At 48.7% G+C, this 11162-nt stretch overlaps 1 protein-coding gene across 1 annotated transcript in view; it reads right to left on the bottom strand.

Annotated features, from left to right (window-relative positions):
• XRCC2 (X-ray repair cross complementing 2) overlaps positions 1-11162 on the bottom strand; it is an 813538-nt gene that overhangs the window by 652581 nt on the left and 149795 nt on the right. The window lies entirely within an intron of this gene.

The raw sequence follows: 11162 nt of genomic DNA, 5'->3' as shown, positions 1-11162 counted from the left end.
GCTATCTCTCCGGCTTCTATAATTCATCTTGAAAGTTTTCCTGACTTGTCCCTGGCTCTGAGCCCGGGCCGCTGGGCCAAAGTTCGGGATAGCAGTGGCTGGGCAAAGAGGACATGGGTTTAATGGCTCAACAGGCACCAACTTGAAAACCTCCATGATCCTTGGCTTTGGATCTCCTCCATTTGTGCCAGGTCCCAGAGCCGGCAGTGGCTTTGACTAAAATAGGCATCAGGGCGGTGGCGGTACCAGGTTGGGGCTGCATTTCACATGTGCCCTCCCCCAGTGGGGGTCGACCTCTTTCTAAAAAAAACCCTTTATTTCTTTCTTGGGGGGAGGCCACATCCAGTGGTGCTCAGGACTGACTCCTGGATCTGTGCTCCTCGGTGATCACACCTGTCAGGCTTGGGGACTCATCTGAGGTGTCAGGGATCGAACCAGCATCAGCTGTGTGCAAGGCAAACACCCTCCTTTCTGTATTCTCCTTCCTGTCTCCTGAAAGCCCCATTTCTCTTTGAAAATCTTTGCTGGTGCACGAACATGGACCTTACTGGGCAGAGAGTGAAGGAAGTGTAGGGTGAAATACAGGAATCCCTATATGGTTGTCTCCGGGTTCCCACAAACCTGCAGTGATCATAACCTCAAAAACTGTCAGTGCAAGAGTCAGGGAGGGTCAGCGTGGGGGCTGGGCCGTTGGGGTCCAAGGTGAGTGGCCATCTGGGGTGCATGGATGGCAGCCACCGGCAGCATCCCAGGTAAAGGGCCTGGTCACAGGGGAGGAGCCTGTCCAAAGGGGTCCTCCCATCACAGCAGTTTCAGAGCAGTGCCTGGTCAATACCTAGTCCTTCCATCACAGCAGTGTCTCCATGAGAACAATTGGAGCTCTGGGGCTAGAAGGTTCCTTAAGCGAAGCAAAAGGGCTCACCAGAAGCTAGGTGGACCATGAGCCATGGGAGAGACCTTTCCTCCTTCCTTGTGGCTGCCTTAGGCGCCTCTCAGCAGGATGGCAAGTGTGTGCAAGTCCATCCACCTCCGGCCCTGCCAAGAACAATAGTACACAGGTCCAAGGCATCAGGAAGGGAACCAGGATTGGGTTTCTCACAAAGCCAGCCCTGCACAGCCTCCCGTCCCCTGAGTCAGCTCCAACCCTCACTACCCTCCTATTGCCAGCCACATGAGCCACAGGCTCAATCCCAGCCACTTGGCCTTTGTTTCCCAAGGAAAGTGACTCCCAGGATGCTGGGTCAAAAGGGGGCACATTCAGCTCATGCTGAAAACTTTGCTCTAGGTCTGCCCAGGTGCTACTGTCAATGGGATTTAGGGTCACAGGGGCCCGATGCTCCACTCTGCAGAGCTACAAGTGCCCCCAGGAAGCAGGCTACCCCCTCTGCAGACCCAACCCCATAATCTGGTCCTAACCTTGTCCTTGTTCCCATGTCCAATGGGGTAGTTTTTAAATGGGGGGAGGGAACCTTCGAGGACAAAGGGCAGAGTGACCCTAGGTGGGGAGCCTGCCAGCAGAACACCCCCCACCCCACCCCCGAAGTTGGCATCAAAGCTGCAGAACTGCATCTTGCTATAGCAAGAGAGCAAGGAGGGGCTGGAGCAAGCAGAAACCCAGGGTAGACGAAGTTGCCCCTGGCATGGCCCCTGGCATAGGACCCAAAGGAGGAATAAAGAGAGAAGGAATAGAGGAGGGATGAGAAGAGGGGAGGGGAGAGGAGGAGTGAAGGGAACGGAAAGGGAAGAGAAAGGAAGTGAAGGGAGAAGAGGCATGAGGAGGGGAAAGGAAGGGAGGGAGGGAAAAAAGAAAGCATGTAGGGGAGGGGAGGGTTGAGGAAGGAGGGAAAATGAAGGAAGGGAGGGGAAAGGATGAAAGAAGAGGGGATGCATTAAAAGAGGAGGGGCAGAGAGATGGCACAGCAGTAGGACATTTGCCTTGCATGCGAATGATCAGGAGGGACTGGGTTCGATGCCCAACACCCATGTAGTTCCCCAGCCTGCCAGGAGCAATTTTTGAGTGTAGAGTCGGGAATAACTCCTGAGCACCTCTGGGTGTGGCCCAACAACCAATCAATCAATAAATAAATGAAGTTTAAAAAATAAAATAAAGGGCCCGGAGAGATAGCACAGCGGCTTTTGCCTTGCAAGCAGCCGATCCAGGACCAAAGGTGGTTGGTTCGAATCTCGGTGTCCCATATGGTCCCCCGTGCCTGCCAGGAGCTATTTCTGAGCAGACAGCCAGGAGTAACCCCTGAGCACCGCCGGGTGTGGCCCAAAAACCAAAAACCAAAAAAAAATAAAAAATAAAAAATAAATGAAACCACATACAGACTATGTGGGGTCAACACATCTTCTGGCAGGAGTGCGACAAGTTTATTTTCCAAACGGGTTTTTATAGGGGTAAGCCAGTTACAGGTGCAGAGAAGGATGTTTACAATAACAAGGCAAGGTTGATTGCAAAAGAAAAGGTAACTGGGGCCAGAGAGATAGCGCAGCGGCATTTGCCTTGCAAGCAGCCGACCCAGGACCTAAGGTAGTTGGTTCGAATCCCAGCGTCCCATATAGTACCCTGTGTCTGTCAGGAGCTACTTCCGTCCCATATAGTACCCTGTGTCTGTCAGGAGCTACTTCTGAGCAGATAGCCACGAGTAACCCCTGAGCACCGCAGGGTGTGGCCTAAAAACCAAAAACCAAAAAAAAGAAAAGGTAACACTCGGCAGCTTTTTAACAACCAACCTCAAATGTAAAACAAAGGTTAGGAGGAAGTAGGAAATATCTAGAAACTTGATCTTCACTTTTCTGAGCTCTGTTGTTTTTGAGATCAAGTAAAGGAAGGGGCCAAATCCCCTAGAAAGTGTTTCCCTATTTTCTGAGGAGAGTTAATAGTCCAGGATCTGCTTTCTGGCTTCACCCTTGATACCCAGAGGCTGCAGCTATAAGGACATATTGGAAAGAGAAAAAACATTATCTTTGCTTTTAGGGCTAAATATATCCAGAAAAGGGTTTCTCTTAGTAATCTTTGGTGCTGGAATTTCTTTTTTGTTTTGTTTTGTTTTGGTTTTTTGTTTTTGTCGTTTTTTTGTTTATTTTTAGTTTTTTGGTTTGTTTGTTTTTTTGTTTTGTTTTGTTTTGTGCTTTTTGGGTCACACCCGGCAGTGCTCAGGGGTTATTCCTGGCTCCAGGCTCAGAAATTGCTCCTGGCAGGCACGGGAGGACCATATGGGACGCCGGGATTCAAACCGATGGCCTCCTGTATGAAAGGCAAACGCCTTACCTCCATGCTATCTCTCCGGCCCCTTGGTTTTTGGTTTTTGGTTTTTGGGTCACACCCAGCAGCGCTCAGGGATTACTCCTGGTTCTACACTCAGAAATCGCCCCTGGCAGGCACGGGAGACCATATAGGAGACCGGGATTCGAACCGCCATCCTTCTGTATGCAAGGCAAACACCTTACCTCCATGCTATCTCTCCGGCCCCGGTGCTGGAATTTCTAAGCCAAATTATTTGATAGAGGCCACAATTTTGTCTGAGATTTACAAAGGAGAGATAGCCAAATAATGTCCGAAAATGTAATGCCAAGCATCTCTTTGGAAATTCCTCAACAATCCACGCAGGGGAAAAAAGACGTCCACAGCAGGCCTTTTGAGGAACCCCGTGGGGGTAATTTCAGTTCTCCCCACCAGGAAAATCTGAGGATACATCTGGTGGGCTGAGCTCCCCTAAAAGTTTATGTGTGTGTGACAGGGAAAGTAGGTCAGGGAAGCACAGGATAGGAGAGGAGAAGAATGCCTTTCTCTGACTCTTAAATCTCACACCCTCATGAATGAACAAATTCAACACATACTTGTTTCTAAATTATAATTTCCCAATATTTTCTTTTTTTTTTTTGTTATTTTTGGGTCACACCCGGTGATGCTCAGGGGTCACCCCTGGCTGTCTGCTCAGAAGTCGCTCCTGGCAGGCACGGGGGACCATATGGGACACCGGGATTCGAACCAACCACCTTTGGTCCTGGATCGGCTGCTTTGCAAGGCAAACACCGCTGTGCTATCTCTCCCGGCCCTCAATATTTTCTTTTAAATAATACCTTTATTTAAATACCATGATTATAAATATGTTTGTAGTTGGGTTTCAGGTATAAAAAAAAAGAACACACCCCCCTTTACCAGTGCAACCTTCCACCACCAATGCCCCCATCTTCCTTCTCCCACCCCTGCCTGTATTCGAGACAGGCATTCTCTCTCTCACTCATTACCATTGTCACGATAGTTGTTAGTGTAGTTATCCAGAATGTAGTCACCACTCTCTGTGGTAAGTTTCATATCATAGTTGGCCCTTCTGGCCCTCATCTCTATTGTCTCTGGGTATTATTACAATAATGTCTTTTATTTTTCTTAAAACCCATAGATTCGTGAGACTATTCTGTAGTTTCTCTTATTCTGTGAGTGGCCTTTGTATCCTAGTCACTATTTCCTTTCAGTTGCAAACACTCAGTTTAATATAATCCCATTTGTTTATCTCCGCTCCCACTCCTCTGGACAATGATGTTTCTTCCTTGCAGATGCTTTAAGTCTCAGTGTCATGAAGTGTTTGACCTATGTGTTCATCTATATACCTTATGGTTTGGGGTCTGATATCAGGGTCTTTAATTTAGATTTGACCTTTGTGTTAGATGGAGGTCTGGGTTCACTTTTTTGCATGTGGTTGACCAGTTGTCCCAAAACCATTTGTTGAGAAGCTTTCCTTGCTCCATTTTGCATTTCTTGCCCCTTTATTAAAGATTAATTGATTGTATTTCTGGGGAACACTCTCTGAATACTCAAGTCTATTTCATTGATCTGTTTGTCTTTATTCCAATACCATGCTGTCTTTTTTGTTTTCTTTGGTTTGTTTTGTTTTGTTTAGTTTTGTTTTGTTTGTTTTTGGGTCACACCCTGCAGCACTCAGGGGTTACTCCTGGCTCTATGCTCAGAAATTGCTCCTGGCAGGCTCGGGGGACCATGTGGAATGCTGGGATTCGAACCACCTTCCTTCTTCATGCAAGGCAAACACCTTACCTCCATGCTATCTTTCCAGCCCCAATACCATACTGTTTTAATGACTATTGCTTTGTAGTACAATGTAAAGTTGGGGAAAGTGATGCCCTCTATATTCTTTACTCTACGGGTTCCTCTAGCTATTTGTGGGTTTTTATTATTCCAAATGAACTTCAAGAGTGTTTGATCCACTTCTTTGAAGAATGTCATGGGTATCCTTAGAGAAACTGCATTAAATCTGTACAATGTTTTGAGGAGTATTGCCATTTTAATTATGTTAATCCTCCTAAACAATGAACAGGGTATGTGTTCCCATTTCCTTGTGTCCTCTTTTATTTCTTTTTTTGGTTTTTGGGTCACACCCGGCAGTGCTCAGGGGTTTCTCCTGGCTCTATGCTCAGAAATCGCTCCTGGCAGGCTCAGGGGACCATATGGAATGCTGGGATTTGAACCACCGACCTTCTGCATGCAAGACAAATGCCTTACCTCCATGCTATCTCTCCAGCCGCTCTTTTATTTCTTGAAGCAGGGTTTTGTAGTTTTCTTTGTATAGGTCCTTCACCTCTTTAGTTAAGTTGACTTTAAGGTATTTGAGTTTGTGTGGCACTAATATGAATGGGATTGCTTTTTCTTGGGGGGGGGGGAGCGGTCAGGGATTACTTCTGGCTCTGCACTCAGAAACCACTGCTGGCTTGGGGGACTACATGGGACACCAGGGGATCAAACCTCGGTCGTTCCTAGGTCAGCCTCGTGAAAGGCAAATGCCCTACTGCTGCGGCACAGCTCTGGCCCCTGGAATTGCTTTTCAAATGTTTATTTCTTCTCTATCATTATTTGTGTTTAAGAAGGCCATTGATTTTTGTGTGTTAATTTTGTAGCCTGCCTGTTGCATTAAATAATTAACGATGGGGCTGGATGGTGGATGATGCCATCCAGCCCACGTGGCTCTGCAACCTCCATGCAGCCGGCGAGTTCCAGGCCCAGGTGAAATTACTCACTCACACGCAGCCATCAGGAAGAATCATCTTTATTTATGCCCTTGCCACCACAGGTGTGTGGCCTATGTCAACCTTTTAAGCATTCAGCTATATTTTGCTAGCCCTGCATCTTATCTCCTGTTAGCCATCTTCCCTTTGGGCTCCATGCGGCCCAAAGATCCAAAAGCCAGGAAACCAAGCCGGGCCAAAAGAGAAACGGCAAAAGGGCCGAATCCCCTGGCTCAGAGGTTTATCTATCCTTTTCCAGACCCCTCCCAGAAATGGGAGGTCTTGCAGGTAGTTACACCTATTATCCGGTTCCCAAAACTCCTCCCAAATATGGGTGGGTCTTGGGGTACACCACACCTGCCATTTTTCTATATGAATCTATTATTTCCCCAATCTTAATTCATTAACTCAATGACATAGTGTAGAATTTGGCTGGAATGATAGCATACCATGAGGGCATTTGCCTTGCATGTAAGGGACCCAGGTTTGATTCCCAGCATCCAATATGGTCCCCTGCATGATGTCAGGAGTAACCTTTGGCCCAAAAATTCAGCACAAAGCACACGGAGTCATCCACGCTCTTCAGAGGGAGGATGCCCCACTCACCACTAGCTGGGCATCTGCTCGGAAAGTGTCATGAGATGTTGACCAACAGACACAGTCCCAGGTTGTCAGGTTCAAGCCCAGCTGCAGTGATTTCAGATTAGTTTTGAGTGACATAAGAAAACAGGAAACAGTTGTGCAGGGGAAGTGGGACGAGAGCCACAGCCCCACGTAATCCAGGAGTAATTGTGGGGTGCTTCGTGGCTTCAATTATGGCCCAGACAGCCTGTTTACACACACTATCACATGCCCCATCAGATAAATGCTGATAAGAAGCAGGACAGTCCGAGGTCACTAGATTCTTTTCTCAGAAGACACTGCTGGAGTTTATCCCAAAGAAAGCAACACAGCTTTGAAGATAGTTATGCAAGTTAGGCTTATGAGATGGAAAAATAATGAAGTTCTCTCTATCCAAGAATTATACAGTCTAAAAAGTCTCTTTTGTGGGGAGCCAAAACCATAGTCCAGCAGGTAGGGCACTTGTTCTGTATACAGCCAACCTTGGTTAAGCCCCGACACTACATGAGACCAAGAGTGAACAGAATCAGTGACCTGAAAGTTGGTTTTCTGCCTTGGTGCTGGAAGGAAGCCATAGACTCTGACGAGGTGTCTCCGGCTCAGTTTTCACCCCCAGGGCCGGTCAGCTCAGATGGCAGGAACAGGTCCAGTGCAGCCACCTGGCAGTCCTGGCCCTCTGATCATGCTAGATAAGGCGATTTTTTCAACTCCTATAACATTTTTTTAAGCATGGTTTATTTTAGTGGGGTTTTTGGTTTTCTTTTGTTTTGTTTGGGGACCACACCCAGTGACGCTCAGGGGTTACTCTTGGCTATAAGCTCAGAAACTGCTTCTGGCTTGAGGGACCATATGGGGCACCAGGGATCAGACCATGGTCCATCCTGGGTAAGCAGCGTGCAAGGCAAACACCCTACCACTGTGCCACAGCTCCGGCCCCACCTCTAACATTTTATTGAAGAAAAATAACCACTGTTGTTTTTTTGCTTGGTGGTTCTTTAATGAAGCAAAATAGCTCTTCTGTACTCAGCGGAATTATACTTAGAGAATTGGAGAGGAGAGTAAGAAACAAAGGCTTGCCAAGAAACAACACAAATTTCTCTAAAGCTGAAAAAGTAAAAGAAAACTCTGAGGCCAAACATTTCCTCTTTCTAACCTCTGAGCTTCCTTATTTCCCTGAAAGTCCCAGAACATTCTTTACAGCTCTTTTGTTTGTTTGTTTGTCTTGTTTTTGGGTCACACCCGGCAGCAGCGGCAGAGCTCAGGGGTTACTCCTGGTTCTATGCTCAGAAATATCTCCTGGCAGGCTCGGGGGACCATATGGAACCATCAACTTTCTGCACGTAAGGCAAACGCTTTACCTCCAGGCTATCTCTCCAGCCCCTCTCCACAGCTCTTAATAAGCACCTTTTGCTGGAGCTAACTCTGCAGTGAGCACCCACTTTGGGTCTCTCCTGGCCCGAGGATCTCTCCATGGTGCCCCCAAACCCTAGGTCACTGCTGCTTGTGGCTCCTCCCAAATGAAACAAAGTTAGAGTACAGTAGTGCTCTGTAGTGGATCCTATAGTACTTGCTTTGAACAGGGGTTCAATCCCCCAAGCACTGCCAGGAGGGATCCTTGAGTACAGAGCCAGGAGTTAGCCCGGAGAACCACTGGGTGTGGCTCCCAAAAGAAAACAACCACAGCTGGAACCAAAGACTCCATTCTCTGGACCCAACTCCCACTGCCTGGGGGGGCGGGGGTGCATGCTCCTGTCCTTGGAGCTCCTCAAGGCTGATCTGGACCCACAGGTAAATGTTGTTGACTGTGGGCTTGGGGGGTGCGGTCTGAGGGATAAAGGAGGTGACACTGAGTCAGATGTTTCATGCCACCCCAAAGATGCCCACAGGGAAAGGCACAGGGCAGTGTTGCTGGCCTGTGTGCTGGCACAGTGTGCTGACTAGCTCCTGTCATGGGCAGAGCTAATGGATGTTTCTCAGAGGCATCAGCATTGACCTGGGCGGGGGTCACTCTCAGAAACTTCTGGAAACGTCTTGGTGGGAGTGGCATGGGTGGTACTGTAGGAAAGGACAGGTTGTGTGGGCAGAGTAAGGGGATACACAGGGCCTGTGGGGCACCTCAGAGGGACTGTTGCTAGCCCAGTGCCCCCAGAGTTGGTAGTGCCAGGAGCAGAGGCCTTAGGGGATGTAGCAAGGTAGAGCAGGAGGGGCCCTGATTCCAGCCCTGGCAACAAAAAGTTCCTGGGTCTTGTCAGGGAAGGGGACCTGAGTTGTCTCCCCACTACAAAGGTGTGACATTGTGGTGGGGAGGCGCTGCCTTACACTCGGTCCACCCTGATTCAATCCCCAGCATTCTATAGGGTCCCCCAAGTCCTACCAGGAGTAGTCTGTGAGCACAGAGCCAGGAGTAAGCCCTCAGCAACAAAGTCGAGTCCTAAGCACAGAAACAGGAGTGGGCCCTGAGCTCTGCTGGGTGTGGCCCAATAATTAAAAGAAAAAAAAAAAAAGAAAGAAAGAAAGAAAAAGAAAAACCATATACTCTCCCAAAAGGGGTGGGGTGGGGTGGGGGAGTAGAGGCTTGAGAAGAAAAAGGGAAGATAGGGGTCACAGTGATAGCACAGCAGGCAAGGCATTTGCCTTGCATGTGGCTGATCAGGGTTGCATCCCCGGCATCCAATATGATCTCCAGAGCCTGCCAGGAGTGATTTCTGAGTGCAGAACTAGGAGTAACCTCTCAGTGACTCCAAATACAAACAAAGAAGATGAAAGAAGTGGAGGAAGGGGGAGGGGTGGAGCCAGTATTTAGACCTTAGTTTCACTGGGTAAGGTACAAAAGTCAAAAACAAAGAAATGTCATAAACAGTTCAGTTCACCAGGTCTTAACAGGCAGGAGAGACTGGGAGAATAACAGGCCAGTACCCCAGAGATCCATAACACCCTGCGTTTGGAGACCATCTCTCTGCAGGTCACAGAATACCCCACTGGGCTTCCAGCAGAGCTGTGTACTCTTCTCACTGTCTTTTTTGTTTGGGGGGCCACAGCGATGACCCAGTGGTGCTCAGAGTTTACTTCTGGCAATGCTCAGGTGATGTTGGGGATCAAAGCTGTATCGACAGCATGCAAGACAAACCCTGCCCACTGTTCTACTGCTCTGGTCCCACTTATTGCCATTTAAAAAGTGAATCATCAGGGCCAGGAAGGTGGCGCTAGAGGTAAGGTGTCTGCCTTGCAAGCGCTAGCATAGGACGGACGGCGGTTCGATCCCCCCGGCGTCCCATATGGTCCCCCATGCCAGGGGCGATTTCTGAGCGTATAGCCAGGAGTAACCCCTGAGCGTCAAACGGGTGTGGCCCAAAAACCAAAAAAAAGAAAAAAAAAGTGAATCATCTGGGGTCAGAGAGATAGCACATTAGTAGGGCATTTGCCTTGTATGCAGCTAATCCAGGAAAAATGGTGGTTCAAACCCAAGCATCCCCTATAGTCCCTCATGCCTGCCAGGAGAGATTTCTGAGCGCAGAGCCAAGAGGAACCCCTGAGCGCAGCAGGGTGTGACCCAAAAACCAAAAAAAGAAAAATTGAATCAGCATGAGATACATGTTTACAAAGTTGTTCCTTATTGAGTCTCAGTCACACAATGTTCCAACATTCTTCACCAGTGCACATTTCCTGCTACCAATGTGCCCAGTTTCCCTCCAGCACCCCTCCCTCTACCTGTCTCAGGAGCAAATACGTTTTATTTGTTCCCACTTTTAGGCACTGTGGTTTGTAATATTGTTACTGAGAGGGCAGCCTGAGGTCACTTTAGCTCCTGTAGTTTTTTTGTTTGTTTTTGGATCACATCAGGAAGTGCTCAGGGGTTATTCCTGGCTCTGCGCTCAGAAATCGCTCCTGGCAGGCACGGGCACCATATGGGATGCCGGGATTCCAACCACCACCATCAGTCCTAGATTGGCTTCTTGCAAGACAAACGCCCTACCGCTATCTATGCTATCTTTCCAGCCCCTCCTATAGTCTTTTTAAGGCAGGGTGCGCATTTACTGAGCATTCAGGCAGAAACAATGGTGCCCCCCTCCAGTCCCCTGAAGTGCAATAGAAGAAAAGATTTCCAGGGGCGAGTGGAGCGAAGCATTTCTCTGAGAAGCAGGATCGATAAACCCGAGGGCTTCTATCCCAACCAGTTTTATTTACAAGTGACTGCAGGCTGTTCAGACAAACCACGAGTACCCTCACGGTTCAGTGACAACTTAGCTCCCTGCCCACAGGCCTCCAAGCCTGAGCTGGCAGTGGGCTGCATTACTCTACTTTAGAGGCCCAGGGAGAACCAGGTGATGAGGGGCTCAGTCCAGAACCCAGAGCCAGTCGCAAAGTTCAATTCTGTCCACTAGGGAGCCAGTGCTTGGGAGGGACTGTCTTTAGAGAAGGGCCCCGCTGTTGTGGAAGGTGACCTCTCAGAGCCCAGATTGGCCATTCTCGGGGAATCCACCCAGAGCAGGAGGGGCTCAGGCGGGGTTCAGGTTTGGTTG

Source organism: Suncus etruscus, chromosome 13, assembly GCF_024139225.1.
Source record: "Suncus etruscus isolate mSunEtr1 chromosome 13, mSunEtr1.pri.cur, whole genome shotgun sequence".
Taxonomy (NCBI): Eukaryota; Metazoa; Chordata; class Mammalia; order Eulipotyphla; family Soricidae; genus Suncus; species Suncus etruscus.
This window is presented reverse-complemented; position numbering and strand designations above follow the sequence as displayed.